This window comes from Sciurus carolinensis, chromosome 13, assembly GCF_902686445.1.
Source record: "Sciurus carolinensis chromosome 13, mSciCar1.2, whole genome shotgun sequence".
NCBI classification, from domain to species: Eukaryota; Metazoa; Chordata; class Mammalia; order Rodentia; family Sciuridae; genus Sciurus; species Sciurus carolinensis.
In genome coordinates, this window is record NC_062225.1 from 56291917 (window position 1) to 56310562 (window position 18646).

The 18646-nt window shown below is 44.0% G+C and overlaps 1 protein-coding gene across 1 annotated transcript in view; it reads right to left on the minus strand.

Moving 5' to 3' along the window:
- The window catches only part of Epas1 (endothelial PAS domain protein 1), an 83536-nt gene that overhangs the window by 64124 nt on the left and 766 nt on the right, over positions 1-18646 (minus strand). The gene's annotated exons all lie outside the window — the stretch shown is intronic.

Below are 18646 nucleotides of genomic sequence, written 5' to 3' on the forward strand. Positions count from 1 at the left end.
CATTAGGCCAAGGGAAATAAATCATACAAAAGGACAAATATTTTGTTTCCACTCATATGACATCTTTAGAATTGTCAAATTCATAAAGAAATCAAGATACAAAAAGAAAAAGAATAAAGAAAATAAAGTAGAACAGTGGTGACCAGGGACTTGTGGGACTTACTAGTACAGGATTTCAACTGGGGAAGATACCAGAGACCTTGAGACAGTAGTGGTAACGGCAGCACAACATTGTGAAGGTGCTTCTCGCCATTGAATTGTACACTTAAAAATAGCTAAAATGGAAAGTTTTATATTATGTATATCTTACCACAATAAAATAGTTAATCACCTTATCCTCGCCAGATAAGGTGAGAGTACAACGCAAACCTTCCACAGCACTGTTCCATTAAACCCCCAAAGTAAAAGTCTTGAATAAAAAGGACCCAGAAGCCTCTCCATGCTTGAAATCTAAGATAAAGGCAGATGCATATTTTGAAGACAAGCTTCCTAACGTATTTTCATCTGCCACACTTCAGGTCTGTCTGCCCTGAAAAGAGACACTCAGCTGGAAAAGGAGATTGGCTGTAGCTCTCCAGTGTGTTCACCCTGTGGCTTCAAAATCCCCCTCCTCCTTTCTGCTAATGAAGGTTTGCTTTGACCTTTCCATTAGTCCACAAACTACTATTAAAAAAGCCATTTATCAAATTAACACTGAGCACTGCAAAAGTCATCTGCAAGCAGCGTGCACTTTTCCACGTAGGAGTTGCCATGCCAACAGCTGCTGCGTGTTCACTGTAGAGACGTATCAATTTTAACAAAGTCTTGTTTCATAATTCTGAGGACCCATTTAGTCCTGTTGTCCATCCCCACTTCCCAAATGTGCACATACAGCCAGGACCCCCACCAAAATCAGGTAATGGCCTAAGAAGGAGAGCGATTATAAAATCAACTGAATTTCTACACCGAAAACTTTGAAAAGAAGGCAAAAATTTATTATTTCCTCTCTCTAACCTTTATTCCCATTCTCATCTCTCAGGACAGAGTCAAGGAATTTGATGTAATAACAGTCCAGCCAGTAATTCTAGAAAAAGGAGTCCAGGGTGAATAAATTTAAGGAGAGACTATAATTATGCAAATTGTTATAATAGATCACTTGCCTGGACAGCAGACAACCATAAACAAAATGAGGTAAAACCCTTGCTGTCTGCTGGTGCCAACTTTGGTTGCAAATTTTTATTTTAAAACTTTAGGAACTGACTGGCATTATCATGCTTTTTGATGTAGACAAAATGTCTGAAACAAAGAGCTTTAGGAAAAAATTTGTCTTGACTCGAAAGTAAACCTAAGAAGCAATTCCCAACTGCAAGTAATTATGACGAGCCTCATACAAAACTTCTGGTTGAATTTAAAAAAAAATTCAATCCAGGAAAGGCAAATCAAAGACAACAGGCAGGACTGTAGACACTTCAATCCAAAGTGAACGGGACTCATCATACATTGAAGTTCTCTGTAAATTTATACCATACGTTTCAGCAATGGAAGAGAAAGAGTTGGTCACAACCCTTAAAAACATTCAACTCTTAGGAGGGAGACAGAAACATTGTACTGATAACAACTTTCCCTGCTAAGTTGTTGATCTTAATAATTGAACCGTAAGCAAATCTGAATACATATAGGCTTTCATGTTTTTTCAATATCATAAAATCACTACTATCTAAAAGGTGCCTTCTGAAAGATATGGATTGTGTCACAGAATTCAAGGAGGGCAATAACCAGCTAAAAATAAAATGCAGCGTCTTTGAAATCTTGGGCACAGGAAAGTCACCAAAGAAAAACTTGTTCTACCAGCTCAAGGCTCCTTGCTTAAAGCACACACATGGGCCACACTGGGAGATAGTTTTATCCAAAGTGAGACCTGGCCCAGCCCTGGGAGCTGTCATCCTTGCAGTCTCCTCCTATGTAATCATGTGAATTATTCTAAGCCTAGAGAAAGGCCTCAACGGGCACACAACCTTTTATTTTGTAGTTATTTCTGGGACACCAGAGCTAACATATTGGTCATAAATGCAGGAGAGATGCTGCTTTTCAGGTTTGAAAATGATCTTTGGGCTGGTTATCACTTGTTTTCTGAGCCTCAACACGTCGGTGAATAGGAGTTTCACAATGTTACACCTATAAGTGGAACTTAATACAGCTATGTATCAAATCCATGTATGTTTCAGGAAGAGAGAGTTCTTATAGACTGCTATATAGAAAATGCACATACATTTTCAATGCACGTACAGCATGATTAGGTTCTGTATCTGTGTATCAACATGAATTATATAGAAGAAGGTCTATTCACCAATGTGTTAACAGTGGTTATCTTAGGGAGATAAAATTGTGATTTAAAAAAAAAAAAATCTTAATGCCTTCTTGTTCTATGACTTTTTATGGGTAACACATACAGTTTTTATAATCAGAAGAAAACAACTTAGCTACTTTAAAAATAATTTTACAAGGAGAGATGATTCATGGAGACAAATGTATATGTACATATGCCTCCAGGGTCTAACTCCATCCTTGCTAGAATTTTCCACCAAACAACTTGAGGGGCTGCTTCCCTTGAGCCCCCAGAGCCCAGAGCACCAGTGGGTGATGTTTGAATGTCCCCATCCTCCCTCCACATCCTGCTCTCCATCTAGCAGCGTCAGTGAGCTGCCCCTCTGCTGGGGCCAGCCATTCAAGAGGCAAGGAAATATTATGCAAGAGCACAGGAAGTCAGAGGAGACAGGATTCTGGGCAGGCCTGGCAAGGAGTCTGTGTGAACTCCCGCGAACAAGCGGACTTTGCTCAGCAGGGCCAAAGCCAGCAGAAAGCCTTCCCAGGGCAGCAAAGGAGAGCCGGCTACCTCATGTCTCTGGCCAGTGGGTGGCCATCCAGAACTTGATGTACCTGATATAAGGCAGATAAACCCAAGTCCCAATATTTCTATTTTTTTGGCCCAACTTCAAGGTGACTCCCCAACACTTTTGCGCTGTGACTCACGGCACGCCACCACCCCCAGCATAACATGACTTCATTCAGTAATTTCAAGTCTGCTTCTCTCCAGGTTACTGGCTTTCTAACTTAGTTCTCTCTCTCTCTCTCTCACTACCTCAAGTTGAAGGACACAGGACTTTTAGGTCGCTTATGTCAATCATCTCACATCACTACCAGCCCTGAGCAGCCCAGAGATGTTTGTGTGTATCACAGTAGTAATAACCCCTTCTTTTGCAATTTATATTTTTGAAGCCCCAATACAATTGGCAAAGCAGAGTTTATAGGAGCCATATGACAGATGTGGAAACTGAGGCTCAGAGGGAGTCCGTGGCGACCGCAGCATGATAGTGTCAGAGTCAGAGCCAAGTCTCCGGGTGTAGTTGTCTTCCCTCACCCCATCAGCCGGGCATCAACAGATGGAGATGTGGCCCCTTTTGCTAAGACAGCTGTCCCTTTTGGAGGCAGCTGGCCCTCTATCACACCTCAGCCCATTCCTTTTGGAGGGCGGTGGGCCTGCAGCTCTCAAGGCTATGCAATGACACCTCCATTTGGACAGGGGAGTTGCAGGGGATTGGAGGCAGTTCTTCCAAACCTCATGAATCCCCTTGAACTTCCCAGCTTCCTTTCCTAGGAGAACACCTGGAAACAGGAGGCAGGACCAGAACCCACTGGAACCCCATTTCACAGTGGAGCCGGAACCCTAGAATGCATCTTTGAGCCTTTCTGGTCTGGCTCTGCACTACGAGTCCACTTTGAAGGTGGATAATCTGAGGGTCAGAGTGGTCATCTGGCTGGTTAGCCTTTGGTTTTCCTTTCCTCCAGTCCACAGGAATCCACTAGACACAGTATATTTTCCCAAGAAGAAAGGACTTGGATGTGAAGGGAGTGTCAGCCAGGGACAGGCAGGAATAGGGCTATGATCCTAGGACCCCCACCTGCTCTGCCTGCACGGAGGGGCAGGCAAAGGTACTTGAATGTGCAGAACCTGCTGCGTAAGGGTGGCACCCACCCTATCATTGCCCAGCCAGCAATTGCTAATCGTGGTAAGAACACACAGCGGCATTTCCCTGGGACTCCGTTGTGTATTCCCAGATGCCACCTACACACGATGGCCCCTGTTCCTCTGGTGTAAACTTTGCCAAGCAAGACAAACAATAACATCACCTATACAGAAAAATAAGGTGTCATGGGTCCTGCAGAGTCTGGGGCTGAGCATCTATCCACATAGGCACTGCTCGCCTCTGGCCTGGTGATCACATTTTTGTGCCTCAGTGGTTTCATCTATATGACAAAAATGGCAACTGTTTTAGTCTCTATTGAGAACTTTGGAAGAAGTTAAGCCCTGAACAATATAAGAAATGATGATGTTGAGACAGAGATTCAGCAGCCCTAGATCCACTACCTTCACGCTGAGGGTGGGAGGTGAGAAGGCCTGCAGGTCCCGCCTTCACGGAACTCACGAAAGGGTGGAAGGAAGATTATGAGCACACAAATAAATCCCAACACAGGAGAAGAGTTGTTTAAAAAGAAAAAGAACAGGGATGGAGATTAACTGAGAGAGGTCAGGAAAGACTTCCCTCAGGAGGTGATATTTAAGCTGAGACAAGTCAGCTGGCCTGCCTCAGGGGTGGGGCTGAAGAAGAGCAAGCTCAGACGTGTGGGCATGGGACGTATTACAGATGGTGGGTCTAACGCCAGAGCTGAGTGACCTGCCAAGTCTCACGGTCAGTGTGCAGCAGAGCCAGAAGCTTCTGTTCCCAAAGCCTCGTTCCCACTTCTAGTAACTCCAGGAGGCCAAGGTATCTTCCAGGTGTCCATATTCACCTCTGTTCCTAGGTCTTCAATGGGTTGTCTGAGCTCTTAAAGTCCTTGGGCAAGTAAGTCATTTCCTCTCTGTTAGCCCTCAATTTGGTCTTGCTCATAAGATGCAAAGCCACCAGTAGGACCCTGGCATTTATAGCACTGAGGTAGCCCTAGAGGTTTAGAGATCTGGTGTGTTACATTGAAGGACTCATTCTTGACAGGATCACAGCTGGACTGCACCCTCTCCCGCTCCACAAGGGGCGGGGTGGGGAACAGGCCAGACAGGGAATGTGGTATATCTGAAGTTGGACCATTTTTCAGTAGTCTAGGAAGTTGCCTTGGTTCCTTAGTATTATCAGATTTCATCATTCACAGGGTATGGGCAAAGATATCACTCAAACCTAAAATCATGATTGGCAGGAGCCCAAGGCCCTGAAAAGCCCTGACAGAGGGACATTTGGATGCTTGAGAATCAGAGTCTTCTTTTAGATTCTCCCAGGGCAGAATCTCCCTTCCAAATGCAGCTAAATCACTTCCAGAGGTAATAACGTGCCTAATGATTATATTGCTCTGCTGTTAATAAGGACGCCTTGAAGTTTTGCACTTTATACTTTTCAAAGGTCTTTCCATTTAGATAATGGTTGCAGAAGTGAGTTTTTAAATATGCTTTTTAAGTGCATGGTTTTATTGAAACTCTAACTGGTTTCAATCTTATGATAGGAATTTGAAGAAGCAACAAGTATGTGTGACCAACCCCTGCCCCATTTAGGAATGGAAAACATGCAGAGAGGTTAAATCTCCCCTTCTAGGTTACACAAGTCAGAGAAATAGCTAGAACAGTCTTTCAAGTACCTAGAGACTTTTGAGAGCTCCCTTGAGCCTCACAGGAAGGTGGGCTTTGCCAGTGACACAAAACAAGAGGTGACCCTAAAAGCATTTATAGCCTCTATGGCTAAGGAACATGGAACCCTTGTGGTCATCCTGACACGAATTTTGGAGGCAAAGGAAATCAGGTTTATTACTCCCTCAAATAAATATGGGCTCTGAAGATCTAACTCAAAGAACATTAAGATGCACTGGTGGTCCAGAATCACAAGGTGTCTTTTGATCTGGAGATGGAAAATTGGTTTCAGCTGTGCTCAAGAGATGACTCAGGACAGAAGGACCAATATTTCCAGTCACTTGAACTCCTTTCCACCTGGGTTCTCTGGTCCTTGGGATCTCCCAATGCCTTGAGTTGACTGGTGGACTTAGGGACACACCCACTTCAGATGTGCCCAGGTCCCAGCATCTCCCTGACCAAGGTGGGAAAGTTCAGGAGAAGCAAAATTAAAATGTTTCAAAAGAACTTTTTACTTTGGGAGAGAAAAGAAAATGAACACAAAGGAACAGACATGGAACTGTTCACAGGCTTCACTGATGCTTGATAAAGACACCTTCCTTCTCTCTCCTGATGCCTAAATGGAGCTATGGGAAGGAAGATGCCAGGCTCACATTTGTAGCCATAGCAAGATCTGAAAAAACACCACTCTCTGACCTGGGGGCTTCTGAAAAGCCTCCCAGAGGCAGCTTCCCACAGCATGCCTGAGGTCTTAAATGGCCCCTCTGTCTTGGCTGGGCTGCTCTGTGATCTGATGCTCTCAGAACCTACAATTCTTTTTTGGTTCTGAAGTCCTAGACGAGGAAGCCTCCTTTCCACCTGGCTCCAGGGGGCCTTCTCTGGGCTCAGTTCTGATGCTCACAGAGTTGGCACTTAAATGACTGCTGAGTGAATCATGGACACAGCCCAACCTACCTGGGTTGGGCAGAAGTTTCCCTATTCGAAACCATTCACTGATCACCAAGGGGTAGAAAAAGAACAAAAGGAATGGGAGGTGAGACATGCAGTTGTCATTGTGAAGTTAAATTTCAAGCCAAGAGCTTTCAGGAGTTATCGCCTCCCTTGAAGTACCATTGGACAGGGTAAGCTAACGTGACTTGGATGACACTCGCTGGCCTCTGCTGTCCCTGGAGTGGGATCCTGTCCAGTGATTTTGGATCTCTGGCCAAGGCCTGGCCCACAAGTGTTCAGCTATGACCTTAAGTGCTTCTAAATTCCTCCAGGCGAAAGGTTATACCTGCTGGGGGAACAGAAAAAGGCTCCAGTTGCCCCACCCAGGTGACTCCAGAAAGATGATTCCTTTTTAAAAAATTATTCTGGCAGCCTCTTCCCAAGAACATCAGAACTTGGGCTTAGGGAATGGCATGGCTGCATAACAGGAAAGGAGAAGGTCAAGGAACAGCTTTCCCATGGCCCTCTGTACTGGATGTGTGATAAAGTTATTGGTAGAGATTGACAAAAGGGATTACCTGATTTTGATTTAACTGCCCAATTCCCTACGAATAGTGTGGGATTGAAGGGCTGTCCTAATTTTCTTAATAATGAGAAAGGACAAGAAGGAAGAGAATGAAAGCCCTTATCAAAGCATTAAGGGGACAAAGAGACACGAAGTTGAGGGTCACTTGGCATTTTAGGGTACAGCAAGTTGTTTCTCCACAGTTCACTCTGCAACCTGGGAGGTGAAATGTGGTGTTCATTACCCTCAGTGCTGGTATAGGCTAAATATATATTAGGTACTTCCACAGAAAACTGATTTCCTACAGGCTACAGGGGCCCTTTGAGGTCAATATTATGGAGGACGACCATGACCTCCTCCAACCAGCCCTGGGTTCTCACACTAGTGCCAGGCTCATGGTTGGAGGGATACTGGAGGTACCCTGAGCAGCTCCTCACGTTCCAAAAGAGACAGGCACCACTCCTGACATACCAAGGTTGCCCAAAGATTCTATCAAATATGAGTTGGGAGTCTTGTCCCTAAGCTTTCCAGCACCAGCCCAGGTCCTTACCATCTCTCATCTGGTAACAAAGCTTCAGATTCAGCTCTGGAAGGAAGTGCTCACCAGCCCTGGCCTGTGTACTCTGCTTACTCCTGGCTCATTATTTGATCATACTGTCCACCCACACTGAAATGCCCCACATCCATCTGCCTGTCCAAATTCGACCTAATCTTCAAGACCTAGATCTTAATGCTCCTCTGTTAAACCTCCCTCTAATCTATGCCAGTCATTTCCTTTTCTAACTATTCACAGCACACAAGATCTATTTACCTTTATTCACTCTTAATTCCTATCACTCTTCTGCTATTGGTCAGTGCTTTATCTGAGTGAGTTTCAGCCTCCTATCAAGATGGCAACATCCTAATGATGTGGTTAAGATGGTCATTAACATAAAGCATCTTATTTTTTTTTTTTAAGCAAATCATTGAGGAAACTCAGAGGGCAGGACCCATTGGATGCCTCTTCGCAATTTCACAGTGCAGTGCCATCCCTGAATGGGTAGGTAACCTAGAAACATTTACAGCCTGCAATGAGACCAGCATCCCACATACCCCACCGCCTGCATGCGGCTGTATTCTCAATGAGGATGGGCTAAGGTCTGCACCATGGCTTCTGCCTGTGTTCCTAGTCCTCCACACTAAGCTCCTCAAACCACCAACGTAGAATTACTCAGTCTACAAAAAACTACTGAACACCTCAAATGTGGACAGAACAGAGGTCTGTTCTAGGTACTATGGAAAGAAAGAACAGAAAAAGACGACTGGGTCCCAGGTGAAGAAGGACTTACCACCTCACTATTCATCAGAGACAGATACACACACTCAAAAGGGAGTTGTAAAGTATTGTACAAATAATAAAATACAGGCTGAACACCAACTAAACAAAAGGGTAACCAATGCATCTAATCAGAGAAGGCTTCCCAGGAAAGATGTTCTCTGAGACCTGGGGCCCCCTTGCACGACTTTCCCACCTAGAAACTGTTGGAGATTAAGCAGGAGTATATTGTTGTTTGGTTGGTACTTGCCTTAGCTTATGGGGCATTCTCCCTCCACTCCGCACCAGCCACAGTACTACAGATAAAACCCAGGGCTTCACACATGCCAGGCAAGCACTCTAACACTGAGCTACACCCAGGCCTGCAAGGTATTCTCCATGTGAAGCACTGACATAATACTAACCTGATGCCTGTCGAATTTGATATAATATCATGTTTTCCTGTGGTCCCCCCAATTTTTTCTTTTTCAGTGAAGGGTTCATATCTACACGAATGGGCAAAGCAGAGCCCAAGAGAAAAGCTTTCCAAATAACTCAAGACAGTCCAAGGGACATCAACAAAGAAATTGCATAATTTTTTTTCTAGGGCAAAAAAAAAAAAAAAACCCACCAAGGTATTCCAGGGCACATTAGAAAAGTTAGACATCCCTGCTCTTGAGCAAGCAACATGCAATCTTCTTGGAAAGGCAAGAACAAATAAAATGTCATTAGATAACAAGGAAATATAATCAGGTTCTTTGGCAAATACAACCAAGAGCTAGTAAGGAATGGAGGGGGAAGTGCCAGCGTGAGAATTACCACAGGATTGTGCGTAAATTGGGGAGCGTGGCCTTACAGCGGGAAAGCCAGAGCTGTTTGAGTAGGAAGAGGAGAAAAGCATCCAGGTGTGGGCCAGTGTGAGGGAGCAGGCAGGAATGAGTGCTGTAGCACTTCTTGCGGGCGGAGGGAGGAGGCCTGTGTCTCTGAACTCTGGAGGAACATCGGAGGACAGCGAGGGGAGTGGAGGAGCTGGGGTAGGCTACTTGTTGCCAATGAAGTTAACTCCCACTGCCATGCAGGCTACCCTTGGGAAGAAAATTGGGCCACCATCCCATGTCTCCATTCAGGCCTCAAGTATGTAGCTAATCTTAGAAATCATTCAGAGAAATGTCCAAGTCCACAAAAGAAACCCCCTTCCCACACAGAAGATTCTCTATGCTTCCGGGACAGAGCAACCCTGCAGAGGTGGCCTAAAATAGGGCAGTACGGCACTATGCAAGCTTCTTCTGAGAGGCTAGGAAAGCTATGCTGGCAGTCGGGGTGCTTCCCAGTCCGTCACATGGCAGGCGAGTGCATGGGGCACCCGTTTCCATGGAACGCAGTTAGACTTCTGAGTGGGGGACCACCCGGTTGACCAGGAGGATTTCCCTGACTTTTTGACCACAACAAAGGGCCTCATCAAATGGGAGGGACATGTCAGCTGAGTCAAGGCAAGCAGAGAGACGACAAGAAAGCCAAAAAGAGAAGCCAAGAAGGCCTTGCTCCCAGGCCTCACCCACCCCTAAGTCCCCCGAATAGAATCAAGGACCGACTCCTGCTGCAGGGTGATATGGTTACATTTATAGAAGCTCCCCTGTCACCAGTGAAATGTGACCTTCATACTTTCCTTATCTGAATATCTGGGTAAACATCTGTTGTGCAAGCACACAAATAAAGGTTCTAAAGGTGAAATGTGGTGTGTCTGGTAACGCACTGCTCCAAACCCACGACCAGAAAGCCCTTTTGGCTCTGCCTGCGCCTTTTCTCTCCCTTCACCCTGGGCACCAAAATTAGCTCCATCGACCTCAGCCAGTGCTGGAGTGAATGCTGCCATTCTAAAATAGTATCTGGGGACACTTGGACACATAGAAGAGAAATAAAAGGGTACAGTGGTTTACAGAAACTTACTGAGAAAGCAATTTCACTGACTGCTTTTTAAACTCCATATACAGGAAATGAGCATTATCAGGATTTATTCTGGAATCTTTATAAAGTAAATAATATCTTTCTAGGTCCCTGAATTCCCAACATGGCATATTTTATATGCCCTGATTTAATCTATTAAGCACAATTGTTTTCATCCAGAAACATACTGTAGAGGTCATATGCTCAAAAAATACTGTAGAGGTCATTTGTTCATAAAAAAAGTGTTTGTCCAATGGCCCAGTTTCAGCCCTAAATTTTACTCTGCTAACATGAACAGTCCTATTATTTCTGGTATACTCTTTTAAAGTATCATTTGTGCCATTTCCCCATATATTTGAGAGTTCATAATTGAGTTTTTAAAAATTTGTCTTGAAATTCAGGAGTCTCAAAAATCCGCTTCACAGGCATAATTTTCTCTTGTTTCCACGTGGAATTCATAAACAAAGCCAAGTAACTGATTTTTTTTTTCTGTGTGCTTAAAGGCACTCTTTCCTGCAACTGTGTATGACGTATTTTTCCAGAACAATCTTTCTCAATACTCCAAAGTGCTTCAGCAACAGGAAGTCGTAAAGGTAGGAAAGAGGCCTGTAAATATTTGCTGTAATTACTCATTAGTAATAAGAAGAGTTAGCGTTGCAGTTTGAGTCACTCCTTTGTGCTCGTGGCTCATTACCCTGAAGCTGGAGCCTAAGGTGGTACATGGACTGAGATTCCCCAAGGACACCTGGATCCCCTTCTAGGTTATGCTTCAGAAGGTGTGTGGTTTGCTTTATTCTGCAACTGCAGCTTCCAAATGCAAGATGAGGATGATGTATTGCCTTTCTTTCTCTTTGTGCCCCTGTCCAGAGGGAATCAGGGCAAATCTTAAAAGTGGTGACAGTACGAAAAGTGTGTTTTATCAGGAGTAGAGTAATACTCATACTACATCAAGAGACAAAGAACACCGCACAGTGATTTAAATGATAACAACCAAAAATAAATCATACTAAAATTGATATATTTAAAGGATTTATAAAATACTTCTGAATTTTTTCAGACTGAGCTCTTTCTTTTATTCATAGCAAACTACAAACTTCACATAGAAGCCAGAACCAGGGCACCTCACACTAAAAATGAGACCAAAAGAGGCAATTAAACTGGTTTAGACATTGGCTCACTTCTAAGAATGCCTCTGGCGGTACCCCCAAATTTCAGGGGCAGCCAACCTGGCAGCGGGGGTTAACCTCCAACATCATAGCCATGAGTATCACTCTGTGGATCCATTTTTGCATCCATGTGCTTGATTACAAAGTCTAACCAAGTAAAATCACTAATCTGTGATGATTCCTAGTACTCATCTCTTAGATTTGATTCTTTTTTAAATTAGAAGGTGCAATGGGAAGGGAAATTACAGGAAGTTTACTGGGGATTATATAAGAAGAGCTCTAACAATTCATTTTCATGGCTCTGTGGAATTAAGAAAATGCCAGATGAGTATATGGCAAATAAATGTAATTTTTAAATGTGATCACTTTCCTTATTGGCAAACCACCCTTTATGAAATATCTGCTTCCTACAGTCATCATCTGGCATAGAAATTATGCATAACTTTAAAACTGAAGACTCCTTCAAGTCAAGGTGGGAAACTGCCTCCTAGAAACATGTGAAGCTTCTGGTAGTAACAGGAGTTTTGCTGATGTACTAGTGACCTCTGGAAACAGCCTAAAGCAGTCAAAGCAAACCAGTATTTCTTGAGAGATTAGAGAAAAGGCTGCTAAGAAGCAGATAACATTCTGGTCCATTCTGTACCTGTCTCTTTGGCTCCAGGGATCTCAAAGGGACCCGACACTCTCCTGGACTTCATGCTTTCAAATCAATTCTATGTCTTCCAACAGCAGGACCAGACAACTGGCACCAACCTACACCCAACCTCTAGTCGTAATCTGCAGATGCCATTAGGGGCACATACGCGCCGTTGGCCACCACATACTGCGACGCAGTTGCTGATATGGCTGGCTTCTCCCTGTTATGATATGCATTAACACAATTATGGTTTACAACACTGGGAAATCTCCAGAAGCTCTCTAGATCCACAGTGCAAAGACCAGTGGTGCAAGCTATAAAAGCTTGGGGCTTTCCAGCGAAAGGGCTCTATAGACATGCAACCTACGATTGCAATAATCATAGCTGTTCTTTATCCCCCATCCATTCTTTCCTTCCTGTGCTTGCAATTTCAAAAGATCAAAAGAACTAGAGGAAGTCCTGTGCATCTTGATTTGTAGATGATTCTTCAAAAGCCACAGAGGAAGAGCTTCTAACAGGTCCTCCTGCACAATGAAGTCTGAAGGCTGGGTAGTTATTGAAGTCTTGGCACCAGCCAAGGGTGGGAGGTGAAAAGCTTTGAACTTCCAGGGGCAGTGAATAACTACCTCCTGTCAGAGTTGAGAAAAATCTATGAAAAATAAGAAATTCCAGGAGTTTCAAGTCTACCCTTCAGATCTTCAATCCCTGCCTGTGTGTGAGATTTAATACAAGTGATGAGTCATGAAAGAAGAAAGTCATTATAATAATTATGAACACAACAACAAAAGCAGTTATCATTTATAGAGTGCTTACCACACGCAGACATGGTATTAAATGCTTTATAGGTCTCAGGCAAGGTGAGGAGGCATGGAACAGTGGTGGGGAAGAGTATGTATTCCACACACTGCCCAGTATGGATCTCAGCTCTGCCTATGCTATCCATGACCTTGGGCAGTAACCTTGCCATACTTCTGCTTTCCCATCAGTGAAGTGGGAATAATAACAGGGCTTATCTCACAAGGTTGTTATGAGGATTAAAAGAGTTAATCCACACAGAGTTCTCAGGATGGCACTAGCAAAAATGACTACATGTTCAGTTTTTGTTTCATCCCTCTGCATATGTACTTCCAATTAAGGGCATCTACATTCTTAGGGCATAGAGGATCTCCAAATAACTGTTTGAGAATAATGGAAAATCTGAGGATAAATGATCTTCACAGACACTCTAAGAAGCATTAACAAAATGAATTACAACAGAATTAACCCCATGCAGGGCACTCGTCTCCCTTCTCTCTGTTACTGAGGGTACATACACAGGTGCACAGGCAGAGCAGCCCCGTGCAGGTAAGGTTAAGCTGCACCACAAAATCTTTATTAGATGTGCACATCAACTTCCTGCCCACCCTGCCCCCAAGATAGGGAGAGATACTGTCAGTGAAATGTAGGAGCCATCTGGGACCCAAACAGAAATATCCTGAAACATTAAGACAGTCACCAAATTAGGCATCCAGGGTAGGGGCTTGCCTTTTTCAAATCATGCAACTTTTGAAAGGCTATTAAGTGCTGAACAGATCTCCTTTAGGGAAAAATTAAAAAAAAAACCCTCATATATGTAACAACTTGCACACAATTTCAGAGATTCACAGACTACCCCTAAAGTTCATTTACAAAGGATTTAAAAAAAAAAAAAAAACCCTTTCCCTTCATGGCCTTTCTAGAATCATAGCCATCTTCACTGTTATCCTCAGTAGAATCAAAAATCCTCTGTCCCTATTACTCCTGGAGCCCCCTACCAGATGCTTCCTTCCAAGTCCCTCCCCTAAAACAACTGTGTAAAGTACATAAAATGGTCAATTTAGGGAGAATTTTAGTGTATGGTGTCAAAGTTCATGATAAAGGACACACTCTTGACCCTCCATGTTTTCTTTATCCCATACCAATTGGGCCTTCCCTGATAGCCAGTCTTTATACTGACCAGCACCTCTCTTGTGTGAGTCTAGGGACATTGAACCAACTTGCCCTCTCCAAACACACACAGTACTCTTAAATAATTGTGTGTGTGTGTGTGTGAGTGTATGTGTGGTTATTACCTGAAATACTACTTGGAGCTTATTTTCAGTTTCAAAATGTTTGATCCCTATGAAAAGTTACATGTAAGCTACCAGTTACTTAAATCTTCAGGGAAGTTTTTTTTTTTTTTTCATAGCTTTATTGAGGCAAAATTGAAGTACAATAAAATGCACATATTTGAAGTATGCAATTTGATCAGTTTTGACAGGTTTTGACATGTATGTAACCGATACAATCTATATAAAAAGCATTTCCATTACTTTTTTAAAATTTGAAGTCATTCAGACTGTGTTTCCTGCATGATTTATTACATTAGGAATCAATCACCTTAAGATACACAGAACTCTACCCCCACATCTCAACTACTTCAAAATGGAAGTTTTCTTATGTGTTCCTCTTTCCCTCCAATCAGACTGAGCAACCTGATGGCAAGGACCAAATCTCATATTTCTTAGTCTTCTCTTCCCGTATTCTATCCATATTAGAAGTAGATTTTCAACACAGTTTGTTATCAATACTAATTTATAAATCTTGGTGTGCAAATCATCATGAGAAGAGGCACAAGGGGACTTCCGGTGAGGGTAGGGTTAACAGGTGCTGGGGTTCCAGGAGCAAGCATTCCTAACTGTATAACACCCATATGCTCCATCTCTTCAGCTTTACCAGTGATAGCTGATACTGAAAGCAAACAAGAAGATTTGTTAAGCTGAAATGAAAAGGGAAACCATTATGTTGGTATAGGACAAAACTGGGGAAAATACAGAAAAGCAAGTCATGGACAGAACAGATTTCCTGAAAAGTGGAAAAGCCTAAATTCTGAGATAATTAATGACTGCAAGTATTTTCAAATGCATGGGCTAAAGTTCTGGAGAACTAAGAATTATGTAACTGGCTCCTTCTATCTCTAAACACTTTACACAATAGGTTCCTAGAAAGTTGAAAATCACCCCCCCACACACAGAGACAGCGAGATAGATTTAGATTTTAAGTAAAGTACATGTTTTAATTTCATGGTTTTTCACTTCTAGTGAAAATTCCAACTCACCTCACGTAAGAAGCAGTCTAGTAGCTGTGGGAATGTTCTCTACTTCACAAAGCAATCTGCTCCACTGGGAGCCATCCTTGCACTGGTTTTGTTCAGTAAGTTCTACCTATATAAGTAGATTTTTTTTCATAACTGAAATATAGGGAAAGCACTAAAATAATGAATTTATACTTTCCAAAGCTTACAGATATTGAGACTAGCACCAACTGTACTTCCTTATTTTTTTTCCAAACAAGAAAACAGAATTACTACTGCTACAGTAGCCTAAAGACTCTTAATGATCTAGAAAAGTGACTCTACGACTTTGAGTGGCTTGGGGAGTATGGTTTGGGGTGCACTAATCCTTCGGAAATCATCCTTACTGTAGAGGCACCACAAGGCTGGGGGTACTCTTGTGAATTAAAAAAAAAAAAAACTAATTGAAAATAATGAATCAAAATTCTATTCTTATCAGCTAATTTGCCTTGTGACCAGAGAAGTCATTTTAGCCTTTCTGGGCCTTACCCAGAAAGAGAAATATTTGGTTAGCTTGTTTTCTTGATTCCTTATAAAATAATCCTAAGATCCCCATCTGTAACACTGAAAAAAAAAAAAAAAAAAACACTGGAACTACAGCATTCTATTGAACATTATGAAAGTTGTATGAATTAAAACTTAAATATCTGAACTGATAATGTGCTACATCAATTCTGTACCATCTCCTGCATTTCTGGTAATGCAATGAAAACTGATATCAAATGTTGAAAAAATATTTATTAAAATAGGCTTCAATTGAGAAAAAACTCTCCAGCAGTATTTTTCCTTCAAAGTTGGAAAAAAAGATGGACTTTGATTTTATTTTATCAAGGGAACAACTAAGTCCAGCTGGCATGGGAAAGGAGCACATTTGGAAAGTTCTGGTCCAGGAGACTCCTATTCCCCTTCCATCTTTGCTCTCACACTAAATAGAAGCATTGCTGAAAGGTGCTCAAACGCCAGTTTGGCTTTGGGACTTTGATCCCTGATTATCCAAGGATCTCATTTACATTCACCAGAATCAGCCTTCAATCCCCAGCTCAAGAACTTCCACATTTAGCTAGTATCAGGAACCCTGCTAGTTAATGAGACCAACATCACCAAAACCAAAAGAATTCACTTAGGACCTTCCTTCAAGGCCTGCCCTCCAACCAACATTTAAAAGCAAATTTTTTTTTTTTTTTTTTTTATTTTTTTTTTTTTTTTGGTGGTGCTGAGGGTCGAACCCAGGACTTTGTGCTTGTTAAGCGAGCACTCTACCAACCGAGCTATATCCCCAGCTAAAAGCAAATTCTATATAATTATGTATTAACATATTTATCCACACATGAACATCTCCCCCACTTCTTGACAGGCTACTGTTAGAAAATACGCTGCAACAGTACGGTGGACCTTATATTTTCAAGAAGAAATGGCTCTTGAACCAAAAGAAACACAAATCTTTTTAACAATTGATGGGCAGAATTATCTGTGGGGAGCTCCTGGGGTGTCATGCCACCTGTGTAAGGCACTCAGGAAAGCTTCCAGTAGCTGCTTACATGACAACACCAACTTTCAACGTATTGGTTCACATCTTTTAATTACATCTTGGTTCCCCAAGAAACCTGCAGCCAGCAAACATAGTCCAACGGCCAGAAGTAAATCAGTTTCAAAATGATTAGACCAACAGGGTTCTCTGGATGGGGAGGAACACACTGTGTGTCCTGCCATTCTGCTGCACAAAAATCCAGGCAGGTCACAGAGGGCAAGCACAGTGGCACTGCCACCCGGGTCCATCGCCACAACATACGCATGGGCCTTACAGAGGTTTCGAAGGCAGTCCCCGCAGTAGTTCTTAAAGCTGCCGCTCTCACCGATAATTTGCAGTCTCAATAACACAACTTTCTGTCGGCTCCCACTCCCGCTCCTCCAACACTGCGCCAGCTCAAAACAAGGAGGCGCTGCAACCGGGCGTGTCGCAATCATCCCCCCCCCCAAGTTTCTAGCGAAGATTGATATACATAATAACACAGAACCCGGCGCGCGCAAGAGAAGCTGACACTTCACACATTTGTCAAGATTACCATCAGGCCCCACCCCGTGATTGCGACATTCACCGATAGGCATCATAGTAGTAAAATGTACTGTAAGTTCCCTCGCCGATTCCGGAGCCTGGAGTGCTTGCCGAGGGGCGGTTTATAACTTCGTTGTTTGATCGTTCAGTCATTATTATTGGTCTTATGACTAACTTTACAAAACGCGTTGGAATTTTAAGAGTCTTTTCCCTTGCTTAGCTGCCCTGAAGACACAGGGACCTCAGAGCTGTTCCTAGGGCCCTGGGGACGCTAGGGTAGCGTGTCTGGGATCCTTCACCTTCTTTGGGCCTGGGGGTGCGACATTTGAGGGACAGCGAGAGTTGGCCAGAGTTGCTTCTCACCCTGTGCTGAAAGGTTGGTGAGGTGACGCTGGAAGGGGGCTCGGTCGGAATGGGGAGCTGGGCTCAATCCCCTCCCCTAGAGATCCCAGAGTGAAGGACCTGGGCGCCGGGCCAGGACGGGTGCGATTCGCTCTAGTTTATCAAATCCTTATCGGTGCCCCGAGGTGGGAGCCGCCGCTTTCGACCGGAGGATACACTGTTTCTGGCTCGGGTCCCAAAGTGGCATCGGAAAAGAGCAAATCCGCTCCAGTACAGAGCCCTCCGGGTCAGTCAGGCTCTCCCCTTCTTAGCTCGGGGTCCCTCACCACCCCCCAGCCGCTGGTCTTCTGTGGCTTCACCCGCAGCCCAGCGCTGTCAAGCGCGGGGAAGGGAAGCTCCAGCCCACTGGGGCAGCGCGGGTGGAGACTGGAGTAAGGAGCCAGGCGGCAGCCACCTACATTTGCGGGAGGTAAGGCAGAACCCACATCTGAGCGGCGAAGCAGTGCACTCCAACCCTCGCTCGGAGAAGCCCAGTCCCGCGGGACACAGTGCTGACCCGAGAAGGTGGGAGGGTAGCGAGAATTGGCCAGAGTTGCCTCTCACCCAGTGCGGAAAGGCTGGAGAGGGCCATTGGTGGCTGCCCTTCTCTGTCCTCTTAGGAGCCAGACACCCAGTGTCGCCATTCCCTCCCTGCACATTAAGACACCTGCCCCCGCAGGGCAATCCAGGTCACTACGCACTCTCCTGCGGAATCGAGATGCAGGCTGAAGGAAAAGGGGCTTTACAAGTTTCAGTGGCGTCTAGAGCCTGGGAACTTGGCCCTCTCTGCTGGGGCACGTCCCTCCTCTCACTCCGCCTTCCACCTCCTTACCAGTTTGGGGCTCCATGAAAGCATAGGAGAGCTTTTGGAAGGACCTGGGGTCTGGAGGTAAAAAGAG